Genomic DNA, 17963 nt, shown 5'->3' with positions numbered 1-17963 from the left:
TCTTGAGCGTGTCAGCAGTTGAAAAGGTTGTTTTGCATTCAAGCTAACTGGGTCGCAATAGTAAAACCCTGCGAATGTGTGTTTCACATACAACTGGAAACTCTGTATCCATATGCGGGAATCGCTCCTGGATATTTGATTATGGATAAATTCCGAAACGCGTCGTATGAGCAATAAAGTCATTCCTTGCCCGATATTTGACTTTCACCATTGCGACACAGCCAATCTGAATGCAGAGCTGCTGATTATTATATCAGTCGTCCCCAGCCTCCTACATGACTATGTCACATTTATATTGTTACATGAAATGTATTAGCAGTTGTGACTACTGACAACCATTAGCTTAAGAATGGAATGACGACTATGAAAATTTGTACCGGACTGAGACTCGAACCAAGATTTCCCTCTTATCGCGAGCGGTCGCCTTACCATTTGGCTTTCGGTGCACTACTTACAGCCTGACCCAAACTTCCATATGTCGTCATCAACGTGTCTACAACCAGTACTCGTACGCCCATTACGTATATTCTCGTGCAGGCGAGACATTTTACTTGTAAGTCACTTGCTCGGTGTCGGCGGATAAATACGATATTTGAATACCTGAGTTATTCTGAATTACGATGCAAAGTTCCTTTCGACAAGCGTGCCTGTCCTAAGGAACAGTCACTGACTCGACTACAGCTGTTATGAAATACGTGAAATGTATCTGCAATTGCGAATAAGGACAACCATCAGCTGTAGAACGGAATGACGACAGTGAAAATTTGTGCCGCTTATCTCGACTTACCATTTGGCTATCCGTGCACGATTCACAACCAGACCCAAAATTTTATATGTATGCATGCATGTCCAGAGGAACTTTGCATTGTAATTCAGAATGACACAGGTACTGCAATACCGTATTTATATTGTCAAGACCTTTGTCATGTTGCTCATTATAATAGGAACTGTCGTTATCGACGACGGAATGTGCTGAAATCAACGTTCCAAGGAAACGGGTGGTCCCATTGGCGCCCTTTGTGCCACACCCTGAACCCATCTCGTATCGATTCTGAGCGGCAGTTTATCTGAAGTGTTTCCCTTGGCCTCCCTGAAGAAAATCGCGTGATTTCAATGCTGGGAGTCGCGGTTCTGACCTCCATCTCAGAGCTGTGAAAGCAAGGCGAGAAATGTGGGTTAGGGAGAGGTAGTCAAACTCCTACCTCTCCAATAGCATAGGCACTGCCTTCCCATCGTGTGACACACCCACGATGGCCTTGGCCAGAATGGTAGTGAAATTTGGTGGTACAGTGGCATCATTGACCCACCTTACGAGTCACCTCAACTTCTGCGCTGTGGCCTATTTTCCACGTGTGTCGACACGTTGCTGTTCGAAGCGTCGTCGAGACTGAGCGCGTCGTCATAGGGCGCAACGCTGTTGCAGCGTTACGTAAGAGGTTGAAGTCACGTTTGACCCCACTTTAAAATTTCAGTGTCGGAATAGGAGATAATTACGTGGCTTCGGAGAAGGGATTCCTTAATTGTGTTGCGCAGTGTATTTATCATCCTACTGCGTGATCTACCCTCATGCTCTTAAATTAAGGATAATTGCAGAATGTGATGCCACACAACGTAGCACTACACAAAACTGGCACTAATAGCATAGGCATATACGGAACACACATGACACAGATCTGTAAGTCCACGATATTGGTGATAAGTTGAGAAAACCGTCCAAAACGCATATGCTACAAAACGCCACTGTTTCCTGCGCATGTACCCCGACATCAATATGGAATATGATTACCATGCACACATACACCGGCCGCACAACGGGTTGGCATGCTCTGGATCAGGTGGTCGAGCAGCTGCTGCGGCATAGCCTCCCATTCTTGCACCAGTGCCTGTCGGAGCTCCTGAAGTGTCGTAGGGGTTGCAAGATGTGCAGGGCATCCCTGACGTGATCGATGGGGTTTAGGTCTGGAGAACAGGCAGGCCACACCATTCGCCTGATATCTTCTGTTTCAAGGTACTCTTCCACGATGGCAGCTCGGTGGGGCCGTGCGTGATCATCGATTAGGAGGAAGGTGGGACCCACAGCACCCATGAAAAGGCGGACATACTGGTGCAAAATGTCGTCCCGATACACCTGACGTGTCACAGTTCCTGTGTCAAAGACATGCAGGGGTGAACGTGCACCAATCATAATGCCACTCCACACCATCAAATCACGACCTACATACAGGTACCTTTCAAGGAAATTGAGGGGTAGTATCTGGTTCCTGGTTCATGCCAGATGAAAACACGCTGAGAATCACTGTTCAGACTATACCTGGACTCGTCTGTGAACATAACCTGGAACCACTGATCCAATGATCATGTACTGTGTTCCTGTCACCAGGCTTTACGGGCTCTCCTGTGACCAGGGGATCAGTGGAATGCACCTTGCAGGTCTCCAGGCGAATAAACCATGTGCGTTCAGTCGTCTGTAGACTGTGTGTCTTGAGACAATAGTTCCAGTGGCTGTGGTAAGGTCCCGAGTAAGGCTACCTGCAGTACTCCGTGACCGTCTGCGGGCACTGATGGTGACATATCGGTCTTCTTGTGGTGTTGTACACTGTGGACGTCCCGAACTGTAGCGCCTGGAGACGTTTCCTGTCTGCTGGAATCGTTGCCCTAATCTTGAGATCACACTTTGTGGCTCACGGAGGGCCCATGCTACGACCAGCTGTGTTTGACCAGCCTCAAGTCGCCCTAGTATTCTACCCCTTATAACGTCATCAATATGTGTTCTTTGAGCCATCAGCACGTCTGAAAACGCCTGCTCACTTACTCGCTGCACCGCACTCTAACATGCACCAACATACTTCTGCGTATGTGGACTGCTGGCAGCGCCACCATGCGACGACCGCAGGTCAAATGCACCGCAGGGTCATACCCCGAGGCGATTTAAGCCCGCAAAGCGCCCACCAGAGCGTAGTTTCACCATCTATCAGCATTATCCTTAATTCATGAGCATGAATATACCTGCCATATTTGAGTCTGAACAATATTTTGCATCCAATGGGCTGCAGCAACATTCGCGACTTTCGTCATTTTGCACTTGTTGCATAAATAGCCGAAATTCAGTTCGTCTGGAATCTACTGGGAAACATTCTTTCTATTGTAAAAGGTCTAATAATTTGCTGAATTTGTTGGGATGTGAATCAATAAACAGTTTCATTCTCTTTGTGTTAATACATTAAATCTTCTATAATTAACAGCAAAACCATCGCCTGTATTTTAAAACGTGTTCATCTGATACAGAAGGAATTAAACTTGTTTAACGTAAGAAAGGAATATGAAGACGTAAATTGTATTCCGGTAAGCCGAAGCAGTCTAGCATGACCAAGGAAGAGAGAGTCATCGTTAACAGCCACAGGCATTATGCGTGAAGTGCAAAAGAAGAAGAAGACTCTCTATGGTATTATTAAACTTACGTGTTTGTATCATCAGTGAATACTACACTGAGGTGTCCAATATCACAGGGCCCCTCCTAATATTGTGTCGGACCTCCTTTTGAGCAGCATCTTATCTCAGCGAGGCATGGACTCAATAAGGCGTTGGAAGTCCACTGCAGAAAAATTAAGCCATACTGACTCTATAGCCGCCCATAATTGCGGAAGTGTTGCCGGTGCAAGATTTTGTGCACGAGCTAACCAATCTATTACATCCCGTTAATGTTCGATGGGGTTCATGTCGGGCGATCTGGGTAACCAAATCACTTGCACGAATTACCCGAAATGTTCTTCAAAACATTTGCGAATAATTGTGCCCCGGTGACAAGGCGCGTTGTCATCATAAAAAGCCCATCGTTGTTTGGGAACGTAACGTCCCTGAACGGCTGCAAATGGTCTCGAAGTAGACGAACACCCGGAGGACTGGGTTAATTCCATGAAAACACCGCCCACACCACTTTGGACCCACCACCTGCTAGCCTAATGCCTTGTTGACAAACTTGGGGCAATGGCTTGGTGGAGTCGCACTGAAATCCGGATTCATGTGGCCAGGCAACGGTTTTCCATTGGCGTAGCGTCCAACCAATATAGTCACGAGCCCGGGAGAGGCGCTTCAGTCGATGTCGACATCGTGCTGTTAGCAAAGCCACTCTCGTCTGTCGTCTGCTGCCGCAGCCCGTTAACGGCAACTTTCGCCGCACTGCACTAACGGATACGTACGTCGTGCGTCCCACATTGATTTCTGTAGTTACTTCATGCAGGGTTCCTTGTCTTTAACACTGATACCTCTACGCAAAAGCCCCTGCTCTTGGTCATTAAGTGTAGGCCGTCGGCCACCGCGTTGTCCATAGTGAGAGATAATGCCTGAAATGTGGTATTCTACGCACATCTTGACACAGTGAGTGTATCTCATAATATTGAGTTACCTAACGATTACCGAAATGGAATGTCCCATCCGTCTAGCTTCAACTACCATTCCGCGTTCAAAGTCTATTGATTTCCTTCGTGCGGCCACAGTCACGTCGGAAAACTTTCATATGAACCAGCTGAGTACAAATGATGTCTCCGCCAATGCACTGGCCTTTTATACCTTGTGTACGTCGCCTTATGTACTGTCGCCATCTATATATGTGGATACCGCTATCCAATAGCTTCTGTCATCTGAGTTTAATTTTGTGGTCGGGTTGGTTCCCTCTTATGGAATACTTATGAAATTTCCATCGCCTTCATTTATGACATTTGTGTGATAACTATTTTCTAAGTATCTGGTTATTTCTTTTATTTTGTCAGAAATGTTTTGATCTGAATCTGCTGTTACTTCATTATGTTCGTGCTACATTGATAAGCACTAGTAGAAAAATCACAGCAGCTGTGCCTGGACCTCAGACATAGGTGATCTATAGATCTTATGTAATCATCATCTCCATTACCGGAGAGTTTCGGCAATACTGACAGTTTAAGAAGAGGAAAATAGGCTGATGGTGTGAATTAAAGTGTGTTTAATCGAGCGCATTGGACTAGTGTAACCCACACAGGTTAGTTACCTCTACTGCTACTGTGGTGTAGCAGTTAACACATTTGCTTAGTAAGCAGAACACCTCGGTTCAATTCCTAGCTGTGACACAAATTTTAATTCAGTTCTTCAGCTTCTATCATTATGTAAATGAAGTTGAAACTCATACATCCCAAGGAAAAATTAATTTTATAAGATCCACAACATGTGTGTTTGAATCCGAATCTTTGTTAAATTGTGTTGGAAGAAAGTATAGTTTCAATACAGCAAAAGAATCATAAATGATGACTAACTGACAACCTCAGCTGCCCACAGGTGTTGTTGTTATACCTCGATGTGGACAGCTGAAAATGTGTGCCCCGACCGGGAGTCGAACCCGGGATCTCCTGCTTACATGGAATGTGAGTCTCACAGGAAGCGTGCAAGGGATAAGTCCGTGCCGTCGCCCTATTCATCTGTGTCCTCGGTGGCTCAGATGGGTAGAGCGTCTGCCATGTAAGCAGGAGATCCCGGGTTCGAGTCCCGGTCGGGGCACACATTTTCAGCTGTCCACATCGAGGTATAACAACAACACCTGTCGACAGCTGAGGTTGTCAGTTAGTCATCATTTATTCTAGGGAAAAGCTGCACGGGCATCAACAGTAACTGTTCTTTCGAGAACTAGCTACTGTCTTTGTATGAAAAGTATCATTTCATTACAGATGTAAGGTCGCTATAATTTCGCACCTTACAAGCACTCATTCATATACTTTGCTGTGATCTGCAACCACAATTAGGTATCATTTGATAGGTTGTACATCGTATATACAGGGTGTTTCAAAAACGACCGGTATATTTGAAACGGCAATAAAAACTAAACGAGCAGCGATAGAAATACACCGTTTGTTGCAATACGCTTGGGACAACAGTACATTTTCAGGCAGACAAACTTTCGAAATTACAGTAGTTACAATTTTCAACAACAGATGGCGCTGCGGTCTGGGAAACTCTATAGTACGATATTTTCCACATATCCACCATGCGTAGCAATAATATGGCGTAGTCTCTGAATGAAATTACCCGAAACCTTTGACAACGTGTCTGGCGGAATGGCTTCACATGCAGATGAGATGTACTGCTTCAGCTGTTCAATTGTTTCTGGATTCTGGCGGTACACCTGGTCTTTCAAGTGTCCCCACAGAAAGAAGTCACAGGGGTTCATATCTGGCGAATAGGGAGGCCAATCCACGCCGCCTCCTGTATGTTTCGGATAGCCCAAAGCAATCACACGATCATCGAAATATTCATTCAGGAAATTAAAGACGTCGGCCGTGCGATGTGGCCGGGCACCATCTTGCATAAACCACGAGGTGTTCGCAGTGTCGTCTAAGGCAGTTTGTACCGCCACAAATTCACGAAGAATGTCCAGATAGCGTGATGCAGTAATCGTTTCGGATCTGAAAAATGGGCCAATGATTCCTTTGGAAGAAATGGCGGCCCAGACCAGTACTTTTTGAGGATGCAGGGACGATGGGACTGTAACATGGGGCTTTTCGGTTCCCCATATGCGCCAGTTCTGTTTATTGACGAAGCCGTCCAGGTAAAAATAAGCTTCGTCAGTAAACCAAATGCTGCCCACATGCATATCGCCGTCATCAATCCTGTGCACTATATCGTTGGCGAATGTCTCTCGTGCAGCAATGGTAGCGGCGCTGAGGGTTGCTGCGTTTGAATTTTGTATGGATAGAGGTGTAAACTCTGGCGCATGAGACGATACGTGGACGTTGGCGTCATTTGGACCGCAGCTGCAACACGGCGAACGGAAACCCGAGGCCGCTGTTGGATCACCTGCTGCACTAGCTGCGCGTTGCCCTCTGTGGTTGCCGTACGCGGTCGCCCTACCTTTCCAGCACGTTCATCCCTCACGTTCCCAGTCCGTTGAAATTTTTCAAACAGATCCTTTATTGTATCGCTTTTCGGTCCTTTGGTTACATTAAACCTCCGTTGAAAACTTCGTCTTGTTGCAACAACACTGTGTTCTAGGCGGTGGAATTCCAACACCAGAAAAATCCTCTGTTCTAAGGAATAAACTATGTTGTCTACAGCACACTTGCACGTTGTGAACAGCACACGCTTACAGCAGAAAGACGACGTACAGAATGGCGCACCCACAGACTGCGTTGTCTTCTATATCTTTCACATCACTTGCAGCGCCATCTGTTTTTGAAAATTGTTACTACTGTAATTTCGAAAGTTTGTCCGCCTGAAAATGTACTGTTGTCCCAAGCATATTGCAACAAACGGTGTATTTCTATCGCTGCTCGTTTAGTTTTTATTGCCGTTTCAAATATACCGGTCATTTTTGAAACACCCTGTACGAATATTTAAAGAGACTGACATTATCACCCACGCCTTGTATGTAATTGTTAACGCTTTTGCATGAAAGGTGCTGGAGTGTCGTTATTACCAAAACGGTGTAATGAATGATTGCCTATACTAGTGGAGGTTGGAACGCCAGAGGAGATAAAATGGCAGGCGGAACTCAAGCCCTGGGTTGAAGGCCCGCACAGTTGTGTTGGTCCTGCTTAAACACAGGAAGTATCTAGATGGATGGTGGGGCACCTGAGCGCTGGAGCACAATAGAGTCGCGGCCAGCTTGTTTTGTAGAGGAACCAGAAGGATAACCGGGAACTCCGCAATACTTGGACGCAGCTGAGAGGAACGAGAAAGCATCACCTCGGAAACCACGCAGGCTGGGTTATTTCCAAGGATTATTACTCAGAAGTGTACCATTGTACAAGTACAGGCATTCCCTCACTAACTTTCCGCCCTGGACTACAGACTAAAATATGGTTGGTCAGCGTTCGGAATAATCTGTAGAGAGGGAGAATATTGCGGTGTTTTGAGAACACGATTCGCCTTCTGCAGTCACGAGGGAGGGGAGCCGAGTCTTGCTGGGAAGCCAGCAGTGTAGAGGAAGGGGTCTTCTATGTTTGAGCGCCCATGTGTGACGGTCGCTCAGTATCAGGTTGTTGGTTCAAATGCTTCAAATGGCTCTGAGCACTATGAGACTTAACATCTGAGGTCATCAATCCCCTAGAACTTACAACTACTTAAACCTAACTAACTTAAGGACAACACACACTTCCATGCCCGAGGCAGGTTTCGAACCTGCGACCGTAGCGGTCGCGCGGTTCCAGATTGAAGCGCCTAGAACCGCTCAGCCACACCGGCCGGCTAGGTTGTTGGTACAGATGGACTTGCTGTCCTTTATAGTTATAATGGTTAGGCACTGTACTGTTGTGAACTTATACGATTCTGGACCTTGCCTCTGGGTTGGAAGTCGTCATTGAGTGTGCTGCGTTCAGTGATTGAGAGCACTTGTTCTGCCTATACTTACGTTGAGACGTTATTTAAACTCCATCCTTGTGACTTGGAGTTCGCGTTTCTCGTCTGTAGAACACTGAGAGGAGGGATCAGTATTAGAGTATATTAGTCAGAGGATTTTGACGTCCTAGTGTTTGAAAGAGTTTTATATTGTGGCTGGAGTTCTTCCATCGTCGCAGACGTGTAAGAGAACCATCACTCTCACGAACTGGACGCAGTACATACGGTCATGTTGCTAATTGCTTCGGCTTATTAGGGCTATAAAGCTAAACAGCTGTGATCGCGCTAGTTTATTTCCACTAAGGTTCCACACCATCGTAGATCATCTTTGAAAGTAGTGTCTTCTAGTGTTTGGTACGTAGATGATGTCAGTCATTTCACGTTATTTATGTTAGATCGCGTGGCCATAAAAAGGGGCAGAGTTGAGCAATTGATCAGCAATTTAGTTAGAAAATATAGACAATTGTAATATAAAGGGTTGTTTTAATCTACAATAAATGTATAATGAGAAACAACGTTTATGATTTGGTAGTATTGGTTGCCTTAATGTAGAGGTTGTAATTTATATGTTAAAGACCATTAAGAGATCCTAAGATCTGCTTCAGGAGGCAGTCAGACAGGGCCAAATAATCGTTTTAGCGTTCAATATTTTCCGTTGCGCACATGCATTTTACACCCGCCTGGAGTAGCATCTGGGACAGAGAAATTATTTTACTCTTGAATGTTTGACGTAATCAATCGGGCGTTCAGTGACCTCAATAAAGTTCGTCGCTAGTAATAAAATTTCAGTTCCCCGGCATCAGAGTCCGCTAACATGGATTCGGCACGCTTCACAAGAATAACAGTAGAAATTTCTTCAGATATTTAATGAATTTCCTTTGCCTGACTTTTCAAATAATTTCAGTGTCACAGTGAGTGGCGGTTTCTCGTGGTAAACTGAGTTGTCAGCAAATGAAAGATAAAAACTGTCAGATCCTTTTCTCTTCGACTTTGAAAGCTGAAAGAGTCTGCGAATTTCGCATTCGTCCCGTGCTTTCTTTGATCTTCGACAGGTGCTCGCTTCAGTGTGATTGCTGTGGAGCGACCACAAGAGCGCTGAGAAGATATCTGCTACGTTTTTTTTTCAGAGTGTTCATCAGCAGAATAAAGGGACCGAGTTTACAGGAGAACCCCAAGGGCTGTTACCTTCTTCTGACTATTTAGTAAAATTAACTGAAGTTAGCATGCTTAACTCTTGCGCAAGCTTTGTTGTTGCATAATATGGAGCCGTGCCATGCGAACTATTGAAACAATAGGTAGAGAAAAACCCAGTAATTGTCTCAGCAGAAGACGTTACAAACTCAGTGGTGGAGTCGCACTTCTTAAATTAAACCCAACTCCATTGTTAAGGATATGATATGATCAACTGCATCAGTTGTAACGGAGTTGCACTGTAATGATCTCGAAAGTAATATAACTTTGTTCTTACGGACTAGATCATGGGAAACTGTGGTTTTTCAGCAGTCCGCCAAGCATGTCCTAGCGCGAACTAAAAGCTTTAAATAGCCAAAAGTTATTTCATTGGCAGAGCAACACACCAAAAGCTAGTTCACCACTCATAAACTGACTCTTCATAGTAAAACAAAGCGACGTTACGCAGAGAGGTACGAATGAGCTCGAAAAAACAAACGGCGGTGTTGTATAAATACAGAGTGCCGTGCGCATTTTTCGTGAACTTTAATTCGACGCTTTATCCTCCTTCTACTGTGGAGGATGAGAAGGTGCAGCATAACAACACAGAAAGACCGTCCTACCTTCAGGCTATCAGATGATAAAATAATGACGTACATTTACTGCGGAGGAATATATTTGCAACTAACAGGGGCACCTCCGAATCGCCCCCCCCCCTCCCCCCTCAGATTTAGTTATAAGTTGGTACAGTGGATAAGCCTTGAAAAACTGAACACAGATCAATAGAGAAAACAGGAAGAAGTTGTGTGAAACTATGAAAAAATTAAGCAAAATATACGAACAGAGTAGTCCATCCGCAAGATGAGGGAGGCAACATCAAGGATAAAGTGAGCTCAGGAACGCCGTGGTCCCGAGGTTAGCGTGAGCAACTGCGGAACGAGAGGTCCTTGTTTCAAGTCCTTAATCGCGGGAAAAGTGTAATTTAATTTATGATTATCACATTCACAAGAAAACCTAAATCGGGCAAGGGAGAAGAACCTTTTTACCCGTTCGCCAAGTGTACAAGTTAGGTGGGTCGACAACATATTCCCGTCATGTGACGCACATGCCGTCACCAGTGTCGTATAGAATATATCAGACGTGTTTTCCTGTGGAGGAATCGGTTGACCTATGACCTTGCGATCAAATGTTTTCGGTTCCCATTGGAGATGCGCGTCCTTTCGTCTACTAATCGCACGGTTTTGCGGTGCGGTCGCAAAACACATACACTAAACGTGTTACAGTGAACAGAGACGTCAATGAACGAACGGACAGATCATAATTTTGCGAAAATAAAGAAAGGAATCTTTTCACTCGAGGGAAGACTTGAACCAAGGACCTCTCGTTCCGGAGCTCCTCACGCTAACGACGGGACCACGGCGCTCCTGAACGCACAGGGTCCTTGATGTTGCTTATCTTGCGCATGGACTACTCAGTTTTTATATTTTGCTTATATTTTTCATATTTCCACACAACGTCTTCCCGTTTTCTCGATTGATCTGTGTTCAGTTTTTCAAGGCCCATCCACTGTGCCAATCTATAACTAAATCTGAGGGGGGTGCGATGGGGAGGTTCCCTTGTAAGTATTCTTTTGCAAGTTCAATACCTTGATCGAAATTATCAGTCACGAAATGTTAGTTGTGATGACCTTGTTTGAAATATCTAGTGTGTAACTTACCACACGCAAAAATTGGGGAAAAGTTACGGACTAAAGAGATAATTTTATGAAGAGTGTAGTTGGTATTGCAAAGCATGAGACAACATTCGCTGCCTAATGATGTTCCAAGACGCCGCGCATGAAAAGAGGATTCTTTAGAGACTCATACGTCGGATTCTGTGGCGATATAAAAGTAGGGTCAAGTGTTCTCTATACCACTGGGGCTAGGGAGTATTGGTTTACATAGAAAAGGTTGATATTTGTGCCACTCTCCTACAGTGCAGAGTCAAATTGTATTACAAGCTTTGTCCAGCTTAGGTTAAGGCTCAAATGGCTCTGAGCACAATGGGACTTAACATCTATGGTCATCAGTCCCCTAGAACTTAGAACTAGTTAAACCTAACTAACCTAAGGATATCACAAATATCCATGCCCGAGGCAGGATTCGAACCTGCGACCGTAGCGGTCTTGCGGTTCCAGACTGCAGCGCCTTTAACCGCAAGGCCACTTCGGCCGGCAGATGTCAAACACTTCTGCCATAGTATCACAAGGAGTCCGCAGAAATCCGTTCACCGTGCAGCTCGACAGCTCAACATGTCCCCGATGTTCGTCTGGCTTGTGTTACGTCGATGTTTACACATGAAACCATACAAAATTCTGCTACTGCAAGTTCTTCGTGAAGGTGACAAACAACAACGGGTGAAGTTCTGTCATTTCGTTCTTGGCGCGACGGACGATGACAGTTTTCTTCAATTCTCAGTGTTTAGTGACGAGGCAAAATTCCATTTAAATGGAAAAGTTAACCATCATAATGTGAGAATATGAGGTACGGAACAACAACATGAAGTTCTGCAACATCAGAGGGACTCTCTCAAATTTAATGTGTTTTGTGCTGTTTCTTTGCCGAGAACACTGTCACAGTAAGAACATTCGTCGACTGCTTGAGAACTTTCCTTTGCCAAAGTTTGTTTTACCACAGTATGGCTTCATTTACCAACCGAATGGGGCACCGTCGCACTGGCATCTGGAAGTGTGGGAATTTTTAAATCGAGGGATTACTGAACATTGGATCGGTCGCACTGGAACAAATGTTTCAGCCTTACATTAGTGGCCTCCAAGGTCACCGGATCTGACCGTATATGATTATTTCTTGTGGAGTTTATGAAATACTCCGGACATGTGTCTCCGTTACCAGCAACAATGAATTGAACTGAGATATCGCATAACAGCAGCTGTTGAAGATGTAACGGAACAATTTGAATACCACACTAACATATGCCATGTATCTAAAGGGGAGCGTACTAAAAACCTATGATAAGGTAAAGAGAACTTTTTGAGTTTCCCGTTCATCAAAAAACAAAATTCATTGTATATGTTTATTAGTTTCAGAAATACAGATGTACCAAATCGAATGATTTTTTTGCTACGCCCTGTATATTGGAAGACAGTAGACATAGGCTATGGTATAGGAAGAGCGAAGGAGGTAATGGCAGTGCGAGAGGAAGAGCTGAAAACAATGACAGTGCAAAGTAGTTGACAGTGCTGGGAACAGACAGAAAGAGGAAGTGACAGTGGGAGAGGAATATAAAGGAGGAAGTGGAAGGATGGTAGCCAGTGATAATCAGAGACAGGGTATGTGACAATGAGAATGAGAGAGATGGTGACAGTGCTACGAGGCAGCAGCAGTGAGGAAGAGTGATTGAGAGAGTAGCAGTAAGAGAGAGCAAGAGGGACTCAGTGACAGTAAGAGGGCACTGTAGTAGTTGAAGAGAACAAAGGCGACTGTGGCCTTTAGACAGAAGACAGTTGCAATTAGAGAGAGAGACAGAGAGATATTAACAGTGAGCTGGGAGGAATGAGTAAGTGAAAATGGGCAAGTGAAAGTGGATGGATATGAGTGACTTATAGCGTGTGAGTGACTTACGGTAACGTGTGGCTGTGAGAATTGAGTTGTATATTAAAAGAGCGCGAATATATTTCCATGCCTAAATTTTTAGGAAAATTTTTAAAGGTGTTGAGAAATGTAGAACGAGGCAGGTGGTAACCCACTTTTCAGGGTCTTTTAAACAGGAGCATATTCGCCTTTTTTGTGCTGCGGTAGGGGCATTTTTTCGCAGTAGTGATTATGTGTGGAATTCATTAGATGACAAGTGAAAGCCGCTTCATTTATCGCCGCCGGCTAGTCGCATCACGTCACATTGTATCACCGCTGCATAATAGCCAATCACGTCGCTGAGTGTTGGCAACGATTCTCTGTTGTCTTCGTTACACTTCCAGTATGCCACCCGAAACGCTGGCTGAATGTGAAGTACGACTAATAGCAGACTTTCTGACGCCTACAGTTCACTTTTCCATCGTGACTTACGTGGCGATAAAAGGCGCTAGTGTTTTACTTATCCGTTTGTTCACAGTGTACTGTTACGACGACCTTAATAAAAAACGGCCTCCTTAATTTAATTTTCCTTTTACCACAACTGATATCACTTCGTTAAAGCAGCGGCAAATGATACTTGAGCTTTTTCTGAACTGGTAAAGTGACTACAAATTGCTTGCGATCTGGCAGAGTAGGTGGTTGGGCAAGCGGACACTCATGAAATCCTCTAAAAAGTCTTGAAATTTTGAGAATAACTGAAAGTGTTCGCAGCAATAGTTATGTTATTCGAAGGTACGACGAAGAAAAGTTACAGTTACGTGTGATTAAAATGTCTGTAATGTTAAAATATGTGATTGAAACCAGATTAAGGCATACATCTGCAATTTAAAAATGTGGTTTTACATTTCCTTAACCCTCTGACTGTGGTTTCAATATTTTTATGATAAACGTCTAGACGTTATATACTGCGTGATTATGTCACAGGTGAAGAACTTTCGTTTGAGACAAATTCTTCGCTGATGTTCCCCAGCGGCGCTAGGCGTCGTTTAGGACTGGTTATATCCCCGAAAGGCGGCAGGGCATAGGAAATCTGCTGCATTCGTACGAAACATGTGTTGCCTATCGTACAGTCATCTGCTTTGCGTGAAAGGAGGTAAGCCGAGAAATATCTGCTCAGAAACATTCATTCTTCTGTTTTTCTTGTTCAAGATCACTCTACCAGTTTATGGAGGTAGGTAGTACGCAGCACACCTGGTTAGTAGACCCTACTAGTCCGGTGAAATCTTGTCGTTCCAGGGCCACTGAATAGACTACTAAATGACACCTAGCGTTGCTGGTAACTAACAGCGATACTTTTTCTCTTCACAAAAGTTGTTCCCCACGACGTGATCTCTCACCTCTCGCCATTTGTCAGAAAGATTTTGGAACAAACCGCATACATCACTGGCAAACATCTGGGACTGCCATGTATAGTTGGTTTTCTCGCGGTTCATTGGTCTAAAAATTTTCCACCCCATATAGCATGGTAGACTTAAAAATATACTCGTATAATAAATTGTTAGCACACGTTGGCGACAGACGAAGCAAAAAAAGCATGTTCAACGGGAAAGAAACATACTGAAGCGAAATATCAGCGCAACCGGACAACAGAAATAAAGTCGTGATTCTAAAATACAAAACAATTTCGAAATTTATGAAAATAACTCCGACTTAGCAGCAGCTCTTATAATTCGAAATACTATTGGTCTTCCTAGAGGAGAAGAAAATCAGTCCGACTTACGTGAGTGTATGGAGGATTGTATTCCTTTTTGGTGGAGCTGATGATCGAAGTCGCACTGAAATTATAAGGTGCACAGAACATTCAATGACGTACAAGCCGAACTCTGTAAACAAGGCTGAACTGTCAGTCAATCGGGGTTATACAATGACGAAAATAAAATCCCAACACCAAATAATAATTGATACAGAGTAATCAAATTTCGGGAATACATTTGTCTAGGTAACGTATTTAATTGATTAAAATTGCAAAATCATAGTTGAATAAAAGTGCCAGATAAGCCATTGCAAATGTGAAATACCGGTCCATTAATAATCAGTGTAACCACCAGAATGTTGAATGCAAGCGTGCAAACGCGCATGCATTGTGTTGTACAGGAGACGGATGTCACTCTGGGAGAAGGAATTCCATGTCTGTTGCACTTGGTCGTTGAATATAAGGGCTGTTTAATGCTGTTTATGGATGACGCTAGAGTTGGCATCCGATAATGTCCCATATGTGCTAGATTGGAGACATATGTGGCAACGAAACAGGTCGAAGAAATATGTCGACACTCTGTAAAGCTTGTTACGTCTCAACAGTGGTATGTGGGCGAGCGAAATCCTGTTGGAAAACAACCCCTGAAATGTTGCTCATGAAGGGCTGCACAACAGGTCGAATCATCAGACTGACGTACAAATTTGCAGTCAGTGTGCGTGGGATAACCACGAGAATGCTCCTGCTGTTATATGAAATCGCACCCCTGGCCGTAAGTACAGGTGTAGGTCCAGTGTGTCTAGCACACAGACAGGTTGGTTGTAGGCCCTCAAATGGCGTGCTTCTTATCAACACACGGCCATTACTGGCACCGAGTCATGGCTAGCTTTCATCAGCAATCACAACCGACCTCCATCCTGTCCTTTAGTGAGCTCTCGCTTGACACCATTGAAGTCCCAAATGGTGGTGGTCTGGGGTCAGTGGAATGCACGCTACAGGGCGTTTGGGTCGGAGCTGCTTTTCAAGTAACACACCTGTAACAGTACGTTGTGTCAATGTGGTGCCAACTGCTGCGCAGATTGCTGCTGCAGATGCAGTACGATGCGCCAGAGGCAACGCTGGACACGTTGGTATTTCTTCTTGTTACTACCACGTGGCCACACAGAGCCCCGTGTTATTGAGTCCGTACGTTTGCGTGAGCGCAGCTGCCAGCCTTCATGTACCTTGGCTACATTCTTGCCAAGTCTTTCTGCAATATCGCTGAAGAAACAAACAACTGCTCCTAACTCTATTACTCGACATCGTTCAAACTCCACGAAGTGTTGGTAAGGGCGTTGTTGTCGCCTTAAGGCGTTCTCGGTTAACATCGATCGACTAACAGTTTCTAAGGTAATTAATATTCACCATCGACACAGCGTGTATTTAAAGAAAACTTTATTTGCATCCTCATAGTGATGCAAACAGCGCTACTCTCAGGCGTACGGCGCGAAATCTGGGTAGACATAATCTTTGTGATATATAAACTTGTCTACCAACTTCTGTTTACATCACACATCCCTTTCTTGATGTTGCCTTTTTTCCATCAGTGTGCTGTGATTCCTTCCCAGACGGGTTAATAGAGAGGTTCTAATAGTTCAAATGGCTCTGAGCACTATGGGACTTAACAGCTGTGGTCATCAGTCCACTAGAACTTAGAACTACTTAAACCTAACTAACCTAAGGACATCACACACATCCATGCCCGAGGCAGGATTCGAACCTGCGACCGTAGCGGTCGCGCGGTTCCAGACTGAAGTGCCTAGAACCGCTCGGCCACTCCGGCCGGCTAATAGAGGTATGTGGTTCTTACCCTCACAGTGATTGTCACTTGACATTGATATACGCGTGCCAGGTTTGGTTGAATTCGTTCCATTGGTTTGGAAGGAGATAAGGAGGGAACACACACACACACACACACACACACACACACACACACACACACACACACACAAAATATGTATGGATTACTACTACTCCTCTTTTACGTTTGGATATAGTCTGAAACATAGATTAAGTCAGCTTTTTATTAACGAATACATTAACTACACTTTAAACACTTTTCACATGTTATTTTCGTATTATATTCCGTCACTGTGTCACATTGACTGCCCACACTTCACTGTTTGTTTTTATTTACTCGCTGCACTACTTTTTCGGTTCTTCCCTCCGTCACTGATAAGGAACTGACGTTCGAGCCCACGACGAGTCTTGCTTTATACACCACTATCAAGGGGTAGCCCCACCAGTGGCGAATTCAGAACACACCAAAATGGGTTCGAGTGGTCTACAATGTTCCAGAACATTGCACAACATTAGAGAATGTTCTCGAATGTTCCACAATGATCTGCGATATTCCGAGATGTTTCCGAATATTCTGGAATCTTCCCGAACGTTCCAGACTATTCCCAAACATTGCAGAACATCCCGCATAATTGAGGAACGTTCCAGAACGTTCTGGAATGTTGTGGATGCCCTTGAATGCTCTGGAATGATCTCGAATATTCTCTACTGTTCTGCAATATTCTAGAAGTTTGTAGAGGGCGAAACTGACCAGCTCTTATATCTTCAAAAGCACTACATTCAGCTAAAAACGGGAACCTTCTTCATGGAGGGGGGATAGAGGGTTACTGCATCATATAACTCCCTTGATCCTACCAGGACTATTTTAAGAGTTTCAGCGGCACGCACGCTGTACACATTCTTTTACAGTATATACTGATTATACGAAGCCACTGGTCAACACATGCAACCACATAAGGACCAACAAGATGATTTGCCCGTCACAAAAACTCGTTTCCAAAGAACTGCAAGTATATGTGTTAGCGAAGTTCCTTGTACGATAAACGATGACGATGCTATATGGTTTGGGCGAAGATGATGTGTACGTAGCGAATGTTCCCAACATTATCCAAATCGAGAATTCAGTGACTGCTATGTCAGTCATAACTAATATAAAGGAATGGGTTCAAAGTCCTTGGACATAAGACGATAAAATTTTGTATCGTTACTACATAACTACTACACAATATGATAAAATTTTGTATCGTTCACCTGATTTACTATGTTTCGCAACTTTT

General features: G+C 44.3%; 1 non-coding gene across 1 annotated transcript; it reads left to right on the top strand.

The window, feature by feature from the left end:
• Positions 1 to 5449: 5449 nt before the first annotated feature.
• Trnat-ugu (transfer RNA threonine (anticodon UGU)) lies at positions 5450 to 5523 on the top strand. Its single transcript has one exon. It is a non-coding gene; the product is annotated as a tRNA-Thr (tRNA).
• Positions 5524 to 17963: the final 12440 nt, after the last annotated feature.

Source organism: Schistocerca nitens, chromosome 5 (assembly GCF_023898315.1).
Source record: "Schistocerca nitens isolate TAMUIC-IGC-003100 chromosome 5, iqSchNite1.1, whole genome shotgun sequence".
Lineage (NCBI taxonomy): Eukaryota > Metazoa > Arthropoda > Insecta > Orthoptera > Acrididae > Schistocerca > Schistocerca nitens.
This window is presented reverse-complemented; position numbering and strand designations above follow the sequence as displayed.